The sequence below is a fragment of the Hemiscyllium ocellatum genome (genome assembly GCF_020745735.1).
Source record: "Hemiscyllium ocellatum isolate sHemOce1 chromosome 27 unlocalized genomic scaffold, sHemOce1.pat.X.cur. SUPER_27_unloc_1, whole genome shotgun sequence".
NCBI classification, from domain to species: Eukaryota; Metazoa; Chordata; class Chondrichthyes; order Orectolobiformes; family Hemiscylliidae; genus Hemiscyllium; species Hemiscyllium ocellatum.
This window is the reverse complement of record NW_026867476.1, coordinates 286,415-302,938: the sequence shown is the minus strand read 5'-3', so window position 1 is coordinate 302,938 and position 16,524 is coordinate 286,415.

The window sequence follows — 16,524 nt, the reverse complement described above, 5'->3', positions numbered from 1 at the left end:
AGAAAACAGTCAAACATCCACAGAGAGTATAAACGAAATAGAACAATCTACAGACGAAGAGAAATGTAACTGAGATAACATGACGCTCAGGAGAAAGACGTGAATAAATGAAGGCGTATCATTTGCAACAAAGACGATACTTTGGAAGGATAGAAGAAACGGATTGACTATGTTTCAAGACTAAACAGTGGGATGAGTCCACATCCAATTCGCTGCTTCAGGCGAATCACTTCAACATCATTATGAAATGAATGCTATACCGGCAATGTTTTCTGTTTTGCATGTTTCAGGACAGATTCAAAAAATGAAATGAAATGAATAATTCGTCCCACTGCAGAATTCTGTGTCAATATTGCTCCGTTTCACCACGCCTTTTGCTAAAGTCAGTAATTTCGGAACAAGTAATGTAGAGCTGATGGCTTTTTGTGCAAAACAATTAATTTGCCACTTGCTTGGATGTTATCCTGTGTCCCCATCAACAAGAAGCCAATTAACAGTGACTGATATCAGTACATATTTCATTTCTCGACGAATAACCATTTCAGGTGGAATCATTTTCTGTTCAAATACAACATTATTTCCCGGCAAAAGTGTTTGGACTTATTTTTAACTTTATCATTACCGCTATAGCTATCTTAACTGGTGCGGTGAAAAATATTTGGCAGTTCAGCTCACTGATGCTTCATTTATGACATGGAATCAGAGCACAGAAATGTCCATAAGTTGAAGTGAAATGAAGAAAACAGTTTGATCCCTCCTGAACTTGTCCTCAAACCAAATAGCATACATTAGCTGAATGTCTGAGGCGAATGGCTCATGGACGGAGCCCAGCAGATTGAATTCAAATTTGGTTTGATAGGCACTGGAAAAATTAACATATTCACATTCATTTACAAGTCTCAGTGGAGCACTGATCATCATAGAAGCCAATGAAAGTACACTAAAGCAAATTAAATTGTTTGTTATAGAGCATGTTGTCTTTAATACATTTCTGCATAATTCTCAAACTAAGTATCGCAGTTCTCTGACTGATTATGGGTGATAAAGTTATAGTGATACGTCAATGTTTAACTTAATAACCTTCTTTGATTTTCTAGACCATTGGCGTGGAGACCCTGTTTCTCAGGCGCCCGGGGAGACCTCAGTTAATGTAGGAGTTGATAATCAATTGTTCTGTAATTGCTCTAATGCAATCAATGATGTACGTTACCTGTTCTGGTATCTTCAATATTCAAGTAGATGTTTTGGGACAGAGGAGCACATAAAGTGGGAATACAGAAGAATTTCAAGAACAAAACGTTTTTCACTGAAGTTCAATGAATCTAATCGAACTGTGCTTCTAACCAGTAAGGCAGCACTGCTGACAGACGTGTCATGTACGACTGCACACTACGAGCCACATAACTACAGGATCATAGAGAACTTGTACACAAACTGCCAGACATGTCAGCGCATGTACAGATTGAGGTGTTGACAGGAGGTTAGTTAGCCGTAAATCCCACGCTCGTGACGATATCATGTTCTCCTAATTCAGATAAAGTAATTGTTTATTTCTGCATTAATATGCATTTCTATTTTTTCAATACAACAAAATATGCAAATGTAGTCATCATCGTGAACAACTAAAAATGAGGAGCCAACTGCAATTTATGTAAGGAAATGTTGGAGTGGAAATACAGACAGGCTTGATTTCTCAGCCAAGGGATCACATGCACCAGTTAAACTGCAGTAAGAACAAAACGAATGTTTGTGCAGCAGTCCACCATTTATAGTTGTTTATTGAACAGCTCAGAATGGCAGAAAAATTTGCAAGCATTGGCTGTGAAAATCAATAGAACAATTGGATATGGAATAGAAGTAAGCCTTAGGCCCATGTATTCTGCCCTTCCATTCCAGTGAGATTATCGTTTATCTGAAAATCCTCAACTCCACTATTGTATCTTTTCTGCATAACCCTTAATTACTTAGTCATTACAACTTTGTCTGCCTAAGCCTTTTAAACTGTGAACGACACGGCCTCTACTTCCATTTGCAGTACTTAATTCTGCCTGAGAGAATACGTTTCTCGTTGTCTCTGATCAAGCTGGCTGTCCATTTAATCTGAGGTTGTGCCTGTGATCCTCGACTCCCCCTCTCCAAACTTTTTATGCTTCTACCCGATCAAGCACACGAAGAATTTACTATTTTTCAATCAAATCGCATCTCATACCTGCAAAGTCCAAAGAAATCAGTATCTTCTCATAAGACATATCTGTGATCAACCTTGTGATATCTGTCTTAATACATCAATTGCCCATATGTCTTTGGAAAGATTGCAGCATCTGTCCCGGAAATGGAAACAGGAAATGTGAAGTCAGGTGTGGTGCTGCAGATAGAAGCATACTGCCACATTTACTTTCATGGCACGGAGACAACGGGGTATCAACCTTTTCATAAAGTCGACAGATTAAATTCCAGACGTTTGTCTTTTCTAGTTTCTATTTATCCTAGTACCTGCACGATTCCTGATGTGATCGCAGTTTGGACGAATGCACCATATACAATCTGGATGTTCATTAACTGCAGTTAGTCTGTACTGATTCCCCAGGCACATCTGTTTGGAAAGCGAGGGAAGAGAGGATACCTTCTGAGAGACTTGGACTGTGAAGAATCAAATAATGCAACACCCAAACATTGTACATATGTAACCACACAGACAAACAGACATGGGGGCATGCATGTAGAGATATGCACACAAATACACATAAAAACATACACACTCACAGAGGCTACAAATTCAAGCATGCATGCACAAACACAGACATATCGATGCACATGCAGACAGACATGCGTGGATACACACATAGACAGACACACACATAGAGACTCAGTCTCACATAAACTACAATTGCAGGCATTCATGCACACGCGCAGATGCATACACGTAGACATGAAGACACGGAGTCTCTGAACTTACTGAGCAAAGCTCCTGTACATTTGTGTTAGCAAAAGTAGAAAGGAAAATGAGAAAAATGCACTTATGCTGAATAAGACAGCTTTTCATTAACATTCCTTTGCCTTCATATCGTGGGTTTTGGAAGAGAAAATCCAGTTTCATTGTGCAAGTTTATGTTCTAAAATGCATTACCATTTTCCCTGTTAATTGAACACGTTTTCTTTCGTCAATAAGTTTAGTCTCAATGACCGCAGAGAGATATGAAGGAAAATTGAAAGTGGTCCGTTCGCGTGCCACTGCTTAGAACGAACTGGAATCAGGGAATGGATAGTTTGCGGATAGAAGTGCCAGTTTATTCTCGAGGCAGTGTACTGCGAACTGAGCTTATTCCAAATAATTGGAATTACCCAATTAAATATCACTCAATTTTAAAAACATTTTCACAATTACAATTAAAGATCCATTAGAAAAGAGATTTAAGGCAGTTATTTTCAAGAATTAGCTAGAAGTTGATGAACGGGCTGGAAGAGCTGCTCACAAATTAGTTTCACAGTGTCTGGACTGGCTTCAGGTCCGCACTCAGGCGTCTGTCTGTGTTGAGTTTGTACATTCTCCCCCTGTCTGCGTGGGTTTCCTCCAGGTGCTCTGGTTTTCTGCCACAGTCCTAAGATGGATGTTTGGTGGATTGGCCGTGCTAAATTGCTCAATGTGTGCAGGGAAATGAAGGTTTGGTAGATTAGCTACAGGGAATACATGTTGACAAGGACAGGATCGGGAATCCGTCGAGTTGAGACGCTCTTCAGAGGGTCACTGCTGACTAGAAGGGCAGAATGGCTTGCTCCCCTCACTGCAAGACGGCTATGATTCTATGAACAGTGATACAGTGATTAATGGATGCAAGAAGACGAAGAACAAAGTTGACTCCACTGGTACCAAACAACAAACCAGACTGAACGTAAGAAAAACTGGTCAGAAAAGTAGCAAGAAGCTCACAATAAACACAAGCAGGGATTTCCGAATTCTGAAGAGAGAAGGTTGAGGCTTTATCGCAATACAAAGTTCAGATCCATTTTCTCTCCATGCCCAGACATTGTTTCAACGTTATGCTGCATTTGTCTTTTATGTTTATCACTTTAATGGTTGGACTACAATATAAAATATGTTTGTCAGATTTTCTGATCAGATTGTTACACAATGTTGACAAAGAATTCGATCTTAAAGGTATAGATGAAATCTTTCCAATCTGTCACACTTGATTTTCTGTCTTTGGACTAATTTTAAATCGTGACAAGCTGCTGAAAGTTTAGTAAATCCACACGTCTATTCACTCAGCCCCAATCCATTCACTTCGTCCGAATGATAGCAGTGGTTTTGTACGTGACTCCCTCTATTTCCTGTCACCGTGTCTCTCAGCCCGCAGTAATACACAGCGCTGTCAGACAGCTGCAGCTCATCGGCGGTGAAATTTCCCTCGCTTTTAGAAGTGTCCAGAACTGCAGAAAATGGATCACCAACGCCTTCTGTTTTGTAAACGTCTCCTGACTTTGGGATATAAATCATGAATGTGGGAGATTGTCCACCATCCTGACGGTAGAGTTGCACTGAATAGAAAGCGGCAGAGATCTAATACTTGAAGTGAATTGATGCCGAGTTTCGTTTCATCTGTGTCTCTGCAACTCTCTCCTGTGAGACCCAGTCCATACAATTAATACCTGCAGGAATTTATATCCGAAAATTCGTATGCGTTTACTGTTAAATTTCACAATCAATGTAACGGAGCTGTTGCAAATGGAGCTAGTGCACAATTAAAGAACAATATACCATTATCATCTGCAAATGTGCTTTCTCACGTTTTGGGGAAGTTACCAGTAAGGATGGACCAGTAAGGATAATCATGGACATGCTTTCAGAGCTGGTTGTAGGTTTGTACAGAGGGAACTAAGATGAGTGTTTCAGCTCAGAGTTTAGATGAGGAGTCACATCGGTCGTGCTGCACGACTAGCAGCGTCACAGTTGACACCCACTCAAATTTCCGCTGTTTTATCTCACAGTCCATGAGGTCTGAGTAAGGAACGGGTAATGAGCTAAAATTGTTCTCACTACAATGAATAGCACAGCATAACGTTTATCAGAACTCTCTGCATTGATCCTATTATGCGATCATCTATCATAGTTATTCTTTAACCAAATCGGGGCCGAGGATCGATCACTGTCTGAGTGAGACAACATTACTAAGATATGGATTAAAGTGATATTTTTCGTCGTTTAACAGAGTGAATCTTTGAGATGAGGCAATGACTGGTAACATTTAATGTTGTGCTGCAGATGGTGGCACAGGTTACCTGTTAGAAAGATCATGAAGAATACTGATATAAGAAGGGATTTTTCTTTTAACACAATGTCATAGATTCAGTACCAGTGAAAACGATCATTAGGTCAAGATGGTCTTAATATGAGGTTGATAGTTCACAGTTTGAATTTCAGATCTGATTCACTGAGCAAAGCTGACAATTTCTGCTGCTTGTACATACTAATTATGCCGGTGGGGCCCAGTGAACGGCAATTCTGTTGAGCCAGAGACATGAGATCCAGCGACATTTAATGGGAACATTTTCTTCTCTTGATCCAAGTAAATTCATCATAGAATTCTGAATATGTCTTCCTCCATGATTCAGACTTTAACTCTTCAGTAAACATCTTGAAGATCCCCCACGAGAGCGACTGTGGAAAAAGAGAATCTGATCCATACATTTTGCAGTGTCATTACAGATCAGTTTTCGGGTCCACCCCTCCTTAGTCATTAATTCTAGCGGCTCTTAGGAGACTGCATGTAGGCCATTCGTTCATTGAAGAACATGCAGAATATCTGAATTTTTTTTTGCGAATCTCAACCGAGAATTACATACTGATGGCTTTAGTTCACCGAACAGCATGATCATCATTCCGAGTAAAACACGGAGAGCATACATGATTACAGTTGACCTTATAAGCAGTTCACCTTTGCAAATATTTTGACTCTTCTAGTCTTCAGTTAAGGATGTAACTCGAATCAGAGTCAGTTTCGAATTCGGGAATGAAAATACGTTTCTCTACTCTCATTGTCTGTTCTCTCTGACATGGCAATTATTGTGCACCAAAGGTTCACTCGCTGATGAGTAAATACAGCTGACTTTACCCAAACACTGTCTGCTGTTTCCAATTGCTATCTGTTTGCGTCTCCTTTCCTTATTTCTTCTTCTTACTTTTCTGAGTCTTCCTCACTTAAACTTTCTTTCCTTTGACATCAACAGTTCTAACAAGCGACAAATGCATTATTCTTATTAATTCAGAAGAACCGATAAGTACCATAAAATCTGCCACATTTTAAAATCAGGAGAAATGTCCTTCAATTTATTCACGCCATCAATTGTTATCAGTGGAATCCCTTGCTTATTATAAGTTGCTGCACATTTCCAAATAGCAATTTTTATTTTTTATGCTTTTGTGGACTATGTGTGCTATTGCAAATACAAGCACTTGATGTGCATCCCTAATCCTAAATTCTACTCAACTATGTTGCTAAGTTCACCATTTCAGAAGGCAGTTTCGAGTCACGCACATGCGATTGGAGTGACATGCGTGGCATTCCAGATAAGGAGGTATTTCCCTTCCCCATAAGTCAGAATTTGAACATTCTTGTATTTTACAACAATCAGTAATGGTTATCATGGTCACCATTCTTGGACTTTCTTTTCCATTCTATAATTGTGATTTGAATTAAAGTTCAAACAGCTGCCCTTGTGAGATTTGATCTCTGGACAAACTGGTGCATTTTCCCATTGGCGTCCTTTTTCTCTGATTAAAATGCTGATTTCACCCATCACAATTTTACTCAAAAAACTTGACAATTCAAACCGCTTGAGGCTGCGTTTTTAATTATATCACTTTTGACAGTAAGTTGCTGATCGAGGTGAACCACAGCTAACACTTAAACATTGCATTCATTAAGGAGAATTACGTTTATGAATATTTTTAATGTTTGGATCGCATCATTCTTGATAAAGAAGGACAAGAAACCTTACGGATTATGTGGGAATATGGGGATCAGATCAATCCTGATTTTACTGAATAACTGAGCAGCATGGAGGGGTTGAAGGGACGAGAGTTTGCTCTCTTTTCAGATGCATTTATGATTCCCTGCACAGTTCCTTACGGATTCAATCACTTGCATTTCCTTGAACTTACCTTTTATTGTGACAAACATTCAGTTTTTGTGTGAGATTTGGAATCATTGCAAATTCACCGAGGATCTCAGTGAACAGTTATACCGGGCGCTGTCTGTCGCCCTCAACATATTCATGAACAGCTGAAAAGTATGTAGTCCCGGACTGAGATTCCCACTGAAATGTTCAAAACTTGGAGCCGTTCAGTTATATCCATAACGACTGGCTCTGAACAGATAGTGAGTGACTTGTCATGAATATCGACAATAACTGTCTAGTTCATACTGTACAGCTGTACAGGGTAACTTTGACCTATCGTCGATTTTTCACTCATTATTGCTTTGGCCCCTTATTCTGATTGGGACACAGTATATATTACTCATCTTTAAAAGTAATCATCTAACGCCCAGTTAATCATAGAATACCTCCAATGTGGAAACTGGCCCAACAAGTCCACAATGATCATTCGAAGAGTTACCCACCCAGAGACATTCCCCACATTTAGCCCTTACTAACGTACCTAACCTATACATCAATGAACATTATGGGCAAATTAGCATGGTCAATTCAAATAATATACAAATCTCTGAGTTGTGTGAGGAGACCAGAGCACCGCGAGGGGCCCTACGCAGACGCGGGGTGAATGTGAAGACGCCAGACAGACAAGCACTCAAGGCTAGAATCGAACACGGGTCCCTGTTGTTCTGAGGTAACTGAGCTAATTATTGAGCCACCATACCACCCGCTGTATCACTCGCTAGCTAGGAGGAAGGGAAGATAGTTAATCACATGGAAGTGGAAACGGGAAATGTGCACAAGGATATTTAAGATTTAAGTAAAGCAGACCTCTTAACAGGGAGATGACTAGAGTCAGACAGAGATTAATGTTCATGGTACTCGTCTCAATACCATGAACAGAAACAGAAAGAGCGATTACCATCTGTCACCTGGAAGCGAAGAGTTTAAAACAGAAGTGAGATATTATTTGATCGACTCTAACTCAATTGCTCCATCTACGTTAAATTTTCACACAGTCACTTTTTGAAAAAGAGGCACCTGATCTGTATTACGTTTTCAGATAGTGCCTACCCGTGTTCGCAATGAGATGAATGAGACGCCAGAGCCTGCGAAGTGGACTGACCAGAGCTGGAAGTGGGATGGTAGGGAATATTGTTCCCATCTCATCATTAGTCTCTTCTTAGTGTTAATCGCACATTTTGTCATGTGGAAATAATGGAGGCAAGTTCCTGATGATCATGGGTGAGTTGGACCCGGAGGCTTGAGGTTTGGTGCTGACAAAGTGCATGGTGTGCGAGAAAATCGTTGTCATGGCGGGGTGAGTTGCTGTGCCATGGTTATGAGATACAATGTTTGAATCATAGGATTCTTACAGTGTGAAAGCACACCATGCTGCCCATTGAGTCTACACTGATCCTCTGAAACAGCAGCCCATATGCAATAATAGGTCTGCATTCCTCACAGGTAACCCACATAGCCTGCTTATCCTTGGACTGTGGAAGGAAACTGATATACTAAGAGGAACCCCATACAGACATGGTGAGAGGGTGAAAACCCCACAAAGGGAGTCGTCAGAGAGTGGAATCAGAATGGAGGTTTATGGTATCATGAGGCAGCCGTGCTAACCACTGAGCCACAGTGGCTCCCTAGTCTACAAGCTGTAAGAAGGAGTCATTTATTTGACAAAATAAATGGAGCTACAGAAGAAACTTAGTAGATTTTATTAATATTTTTAAAAATGAAGGCATATATATATATATATATATATATATATATATATACACACACACATATATATATATATACTTTCGTAAAGCAATCGGATACTGCTATTCTGAAGAAACGTTAAATCATTCACTTGAATGGAATGTGACTGTTGAAAATATACAGCTCAGTTGTGATTGTTTCCAAGATTAATAGCTTCTGAATTTTAACCGAGCTGAATTTTAAGATCAGACTGCACATCTTCAAATGTATTCAGTGAAATGTGCATAGTCTTTTCTTACCTCATGTACCTTGCTGTGCCCTTTGTACATCATATGTGTCTCATTCTGGTGGCTGCTAATTAAAAATTCTATCCATCTGGCTAGGCCCGAACACGAGAACGTTACTTTCATTAAGCATGATTATGCCATCAGAAACATATCCCAGTTTCTGCAACAATTTCTATTTTTCGGTTGTATTTCTCTTTTATTTTCAATGAAGCTTTTGATATTTCATGCATGCATTTTTAAAAATTCCTCACGGTCTTCAAATGTAACATTACAATCTTCAACTGCAGCGCTCTTTATTTTCCGAACTCTTCGTTAATTGATCTGAGCTTGAGCAAATATGTTGGCTTTGTGGAAAAGGCTATGTGCTGTGCGACACCAGTTGCACTTAATTAGTCAGTGATTGATTCCCTTTGTGCCTCGTGCATGTGCGGAAATATTGAGTGAGTAGGGAATGGATGTAGTTGGGTGCTACGTGGTTAATTCTCGATTCAGGAGGAGACATTTTACACTTGTTGCTCTCAGTGTGTTCTGCGATTGTCACAAGAAGGAGACAATTTCAATTGGAGTTGGAGTGACATCTTCATCATTTGTTCTCGAGATCAGCCGTCATACCTTCTGTATGGGAACTGACTATCCATTTTCAAGCTGTTTGCATTCGCTGAGATCCAGCTTCTGGCTTCCAGTCTCACTGAACTCGTGGCACTGAACTGACTGCGTGCTGGGAGACTTCAGTAAATTGCGACACCGAGGTTTACGAATATCATGTTTCAATATCCAGCAGTCATTTGACAATGCAGTTTTTTTTTGTCATTTGACTTGTTTTGGGCACACTGCACAGACGTTGCGATTAAAGTGGCAGTGGTAACATGCGTGCGAGACTGCATAAATGTCCTTTATAGTATCTTGACATCGATAACACTCAGAATTTCAGGCAGAATTTATATTGATTGAAACTTCCACAGGTGTTGAGAATGAAGGAGAATTTGTGAAACTTCACTTCATAATGGAGCTTCAGAAATCTCACCTGTTTAACTGTCTCGCGGCTGCATTTATCGAAGCCATTTTGTATCACTGTTCTTTTAGAAGGATGGTGATCAAATGCATTCCCAGTGATGTACAAAACTGTCAGCTGGCGATGCGGTCTGTTGGGATATTTGTGGAATCGCAGGCAGACATATTCAATTCAAACTTAAACCATGAACAACTCAACTTAACCTCGAATTAAACAGTCAGCGAACTGCTTGTAGTGAAAGCTCAGAAAATGAACTTCAATCTCCATTCCTTCTGAAGTGCAGGCCAACGTTCCATTTAATTTCCCTGCTCCCCCCTGTGTCAACATTCCAACTTTATGAGACCAATGCAATAGGAGCCATAATAATGTCACCTCCTTCATCCCCGGAAATCTCTGCACGTTTCTGTAATCGCCATCAATTTGCATAATGTTCACCTTTGCTGTTATTTCAGATGTAATATTTCAGCTGCCAAGCTTTTGCCCTTTCACTCTATCTATTTCCTTCCACAGTCTCGTTGTGTCATCATTACAACCTGTGTTCCAATTATTTTTCTGTCACTCGCCAACTTGGCGACAGTAAATGCTCTTTCCTTTCTGTACATGCTCTGAAAGACACAGGCCCCAGCATTGATGTTTGTCGCACTGTAGCTCAGATTCGCATTCTGTCGGGGCACGCCCTGCCTTTATTCAAGCGTTTGTGTACGAATAGTTAAGACACCATCTCTCCATGCTAATATCTGCCTCCGATACTTTGACTTTTTTTTCATAAAGTATTCGAATTTGTGGTACATTCTCAAACATGATCTGGAAATGCAAATGCATTTTCGAGCCAGCCCTTTTAGCCATTTCGCTTGTTCTCTGCTAGAAGATTTCCACCGAATTTGCCAAGCAGGTTTTTCACTTCATTTAGCTCTGCTAACACAGTATGACCATCTAATTGTTACTAAATGTTCTAGTGTTAAGTTCTTTTTAATATGTTCTAGCATTCTTGGAATCACAAAACTGAAGATCACATGGTAAATAAAGTGAATAAGGGCATTTAATGTATTAAACATGAGGGCTGGGTGGAATGTTACAAGAATTTGTGGAATGCTACATCACTCAGAATACTACATCAATCGTGTATCGAGTAATAGTGGGAGAAACATGCTAGTTAGGTAGTATAATTAGGTTAGGTACCAACGGCAGCATACTCAGGTGAATCAAAGCAAGTGACATGTAGGTAAAAGTTAGCGTGATGTAATTAGTTCAACCTCGGGCTAAAGTCCATTGTGGTTGCTGTAATAGCAAATATCTAACCGTAACATAATAGAGAAACATTAAGATTGGAGTTGGGAGACCATTGTGGCAGACGAAATAATAAATAATCGTTATGATATGAGTTAAGTTTGAAGCAGGAATAAAACATAGTGGAAGGAGTAGAGAGGTAACATGAACTAAAATCATTGGTTTGTTGCATAACTGCAGAATGATGTCCCTGACTAACACATTAGATATGCTGATAAACTCGAAGAAGACATGATAAAATAAGTTAAAATAATGGACACCGAGGTTCGGGGGCAATTAAGAATTCGCTCCCTGGTTGTCAGGGCTTTTGTTAGCAAATGAAAAGTCATCTTCTTGTAGAACTCTCCACGTCTCCTGGTAATTCTCTACGACAGTCATTGGCCAATGGCTACATTTGCTTTCTTTCTCCCGTTTTGAATAAAGATATTGAAACTGAGTCCGTTAGATGCAGTTACAGCTCGCAGAAGCGATGTTCAGAGAAGCAACCATTTCATAATATGTGAAGCTGAGAATTAATTCAATGTGCACTGAGAAACATTTAATTGTTAATTCAGGACAAATTGAACAAAGCCATTAAAAAGTATTCTACAGGGTTTTGTTCTCCCTGCTTTGTAGCTACAAGTAGTCGATGCGGAGTATTTTAAAATTAAGATGCTAAATAGGTGCAGACATTTGTAAAATCTGTTTCTACCATGTTCTGCATTTTTAATTAGGCTGTTCATTCACTTTTCCATAACCTGACATATTTCGTTTCTTCTAAAAATAGTTTTCATTTTTATTTCAGCCCTGCAGCAATTTTTCCCCAGGAGTGACAGAAAAGACTTCACATTGACCTTATGCATGATGTGATGCTGCCGTCAATTTAAGTTGCCCACTAATTGACATCCTGGGAGTTTCAACCTGCGCTAATGCAATTGTGAATTTTGGTCATCAGAGGGTGACACTGTATCACACGAATCATAAGACAGAGAAATCAGGATAGAGACTGTGATGCTCAATAATTGATTAACATCCTTGCAGACAGTTTATCTTCCACTGAAACTGCCATCTCTTTTTGTAAAAGATTTAACTAAATTTCAGGACGCTGCAGGCAATCATTTAGGAATGGGGAACTGATATCTCACCGGGCACGAAGTCAGAGAGAAAAGCAACATAGACGGAAATATACAAACATGGAAACAAACTTACAGAGACACCAAAACAAATGTGAGCAGCAACAGAGGCACTCAAATGTAGGCATTTAAACTAGAAATTGAAAGTGCACGTTTTGAAGGAGATGCAGTACTCAGCAATCGTATGTTGAAGGGACAGCTCAAGCCTGCAACACATTACAGAGCTAGAAGTGCCTATTGCATTAATTTGCATATATTTCAATGCAAGAGGACTGACAGGTAAGGCAAATGAATTTAGGGCGTGGATGGGTATGTGGGTTGTAGGTATGGCAAAGGGAGTGCCATGACTGGATGCTTAATGTGAAGTAGTACAAGTGTTTCAGGCGGGACGGAGGTTGTTGGCAGAAGGAGAGTGCCAGTTTCATTTTGATTAAGGTGAATATAACAGAGGTGGACAAAGATGGAATAAATGAAGTATCATTCAGTGAGACTTAGTTGGAGCAACTAAGGAATAAAAATGGGATGATAACGTTATTTGGATTATAATATTGGCCATCAAATGCTCAGCAGGGATTGGAGGAACAGATATGAAGGGAGACTGTGGAGACTTGCAGAAGCAAGAAGGCTTTCACAGAGCTGAGAACATAGACCAGCACAGCACAGTGGAGACCCTTCGGCACTCGAAGTTGTGCCGAACTTTAATCCAACCCCAAGATCAGATTAACCTACACAAACTTCATTGCGCTATCTTTAATGTGCCTATTCAAGAGACTTTTAGATATTCCTAATATGTTTAACTCTACTACCACTGCTGGCAGTGCAGTCCACATACCCACCACTCTCTTTCTAAAGAACCCAACTCTGACATCTCCCCTAAACCTTCCTCGAATTACTTTAAAATTATGCTCCGTCGTGATATACATTTCCACCATGGGCTAACAGACTCTGCCTATCTACTCTATGTATGCCCCTCAACGTCTTGTATATCTCTATCAAGTCACCCTGCACCCATTTTTGCTCCAATCAGAAACGCCCTAATTCCGTCAAACTTTCTTCATAAAACCTCCAGTGCAGAAAGAAACCTTGAAAATCTCTTCTGCACCCTCTCGAAAGCATCCACAGCATTCCAATATTGAGACGACCAGAACTGAATACCATATTCCAAATGTGGTCTGACTAGAGCTCTTTAAGACTGTAGCATCACCTCGTGGCTTGTAAACTCAATCACACTTCTCATCGAAGCCAACACATCTTACCCCCTCTTAACAACCCTGTAAACCTGGTTAGCAACTTTGAGGGATCTCTGGACATGGAAACTGAGAGTCCGAAATTGCACCACAGTAACAACAATACTACTTTTTACCCTGTATTCTGCATTCAAATTCGACTTTCCAAGGGGAATGACTTCACACTCTTCCAGGTTCAACTCCACTTGCCAATTATCAGCACAGTCCTGTACCCTGTGTTAACAGAGAATTTGGCAAGCTTTGAGAAGATTTTTAGCTCAGGTAAAGATTCTGGATGTAAGTGTGCTCACTGAGCTGGAATATTCCTTGTCAGATGTTCCATTACCATACTAGGTAATGTTATCAGTGAGCCTCCGGTGAAGTACTGCTGTTATGTCCCGCTTTCTATTTATGTGTTTAGGTATCCTTGGTTTGGTGGCGTCATTTCCTGTAATTATGTCATATCCAATGTTGATGTAATATTCTGTTAGGAGCAACTAATTTTTTTTTGCTAGAAATCAATGGACTCTTCATTCTTCAATTCAATCGGCAAATCGTACATCTGAATCAGCTGGAGAAAAATAATTGTGTCACGTTTGAGTAACGTAATTGTACAGGTAGACCATGGACACAGTTTTTGAAAGTATTTCAGTGAGACAGTTTAGCATGGTGAAGAAAGTAGAAACAGTTGACATGGCACTGAGGGAAGGAACACCTCTGTCAGCCATTTACCGACGTGATTTTTAAAAAGGTGCTTCTTGATTTTGTTTCCAATACCATTAGTATCATGATTTATTGAAAAGATGCAAAGTTATAATTTACTTCTGATCTATCTTCGATTAGTTTCAGGTTTGATTTTGAACAATTGCAAAGTTTTCCTTCCCTGCAGGATTCTTGTTCCTTGGACATGCCGAGTGCGTGTAAAATGTATCTGAAGCAAATTTGGTTCTATCTGCGCACGCTGGATTGAAACATTTCTCTCCAAATTATCAGTGTTTTGACCGACGTAAACCTTGACTAATGTCAATTCAGCCACTTCTTCCAGAACAATATTAAACCTGTATAATTGGAGTCATGTAACCACATAGTTATCAAGTCTGATATAAAGCATTCTCAGATATTCACACTTCTAATTTGCAAAGTAACAAGCAAATCTCATTTCACAGATTCGTTTAAAAATAATCAAATAAACCACAAACAAATAAAAATCAGAAGAGGCATTCCCTTGCCAAAGAGCAGGAGCAGGCAATTGGAGTAAGTTCTAAACGCGTGGTTTATCAGTCCATGAAATATTATGAAACCTGACCTGACTGATTTCAGCCGTGTAATTATTGCATGCATGGTTTATCCTTGCTCCCTTCTCCACATCACAGGACCACACTAATGGACACTTTTTAGGACACTCTCTCTTGCTGCAGATACACACAAACACACACACAAACACACACACACATGCACACGTGTGCACACACGCACACACAAACACATTCTCACAGCCTAATGTTTCTGAACATAAATATAGATTGATTCACTGGCACCAAGCCTGAGTCACTGAGCAACATTCAGCAGCACGAACATTAGCTAATTGTCCGACAATAACCTTTAGTCTTTGGATAATGATGAAAAGAAGGTTTGTAGGTTGATTGATTTGTTGAACTAATCTGATATTACTGGGTAATGTTCAGCAGCAAGAATCTTGCTTGCTTTTGGCATTCCATATCATGCTTAATGAGGCAATATTAGAAGCAGGACTTGGGTTGATATTACATAATAAACCAGGAGCCACTGTGAAATTATCAGGGGAATCTACACTTATCATGCTACATTATTTTCCCTCATTCATCCGGAAATGATGAATAATGAATTGGAGCAGGATTTGGATTGGTGATTCACAATATTCCAATGGCAATGCACTATGGAAGAAATCTTTGTGATTCTCTGGTAATCAATGAATAATGATCAGATGCTTGAACTGAGTTGATGTCAGATCATAGCCACGCTACGTATTCTGAACGATTTCACTGATTTCATCCAACTTCTTTTAGTATATTTCAATTTGTTTGTTGCTGATTGTTTCTGCTGGACTGCAGGCTGTCAGCAGAATACACATTCCACGTGATTACCTGAAGTTCTGTTACATCTGTGCCAAATCATGCTAATTATATCTAGGATTTGTTAAAAGATGAATTATTTTACCTAGAAAAAATGCTGAGCAACATGTAAGTATTTTTATCCTTTGCTGATCACATTAATGCAGAATAAATCTGAACAAATTCTCAAACTGGCAAGTTTCTTTCCAAGCTGGTTTATACTTTATGTTTGTTTTCTTTTCTTTTCAGTTACCGTACTGACAATTTTGATATTATCTCATGGAAAATTCGGTCTGTCCAAATGTATTACGCAATACCTTTTAACGATGGCTGCAGCGAATCTACCGGTTGTAGTTCTTGACCTAACATTGAGGCATATTCCGATTATTTACATATTATAATTGATTTTCCTGTAATTTGGCCGTGTGTGCACGATACATGCTATCCTGGTTTATGTAGTCACTGATTGTTCTCTCTTGTTCACTGTCTCTAACTTTTGATAGATTTGTGGCTATTTGTTGACAGAAGCTGAAATGTAAATACCACACCAAGAAGACAGCGCTTGTTGTTCTGGGAACAGTCACTGTATTGAGTTGCATCAAAGACAATTTCTGATATTTTGTGCTCATGGGTGAGTCCTGGCTGGAG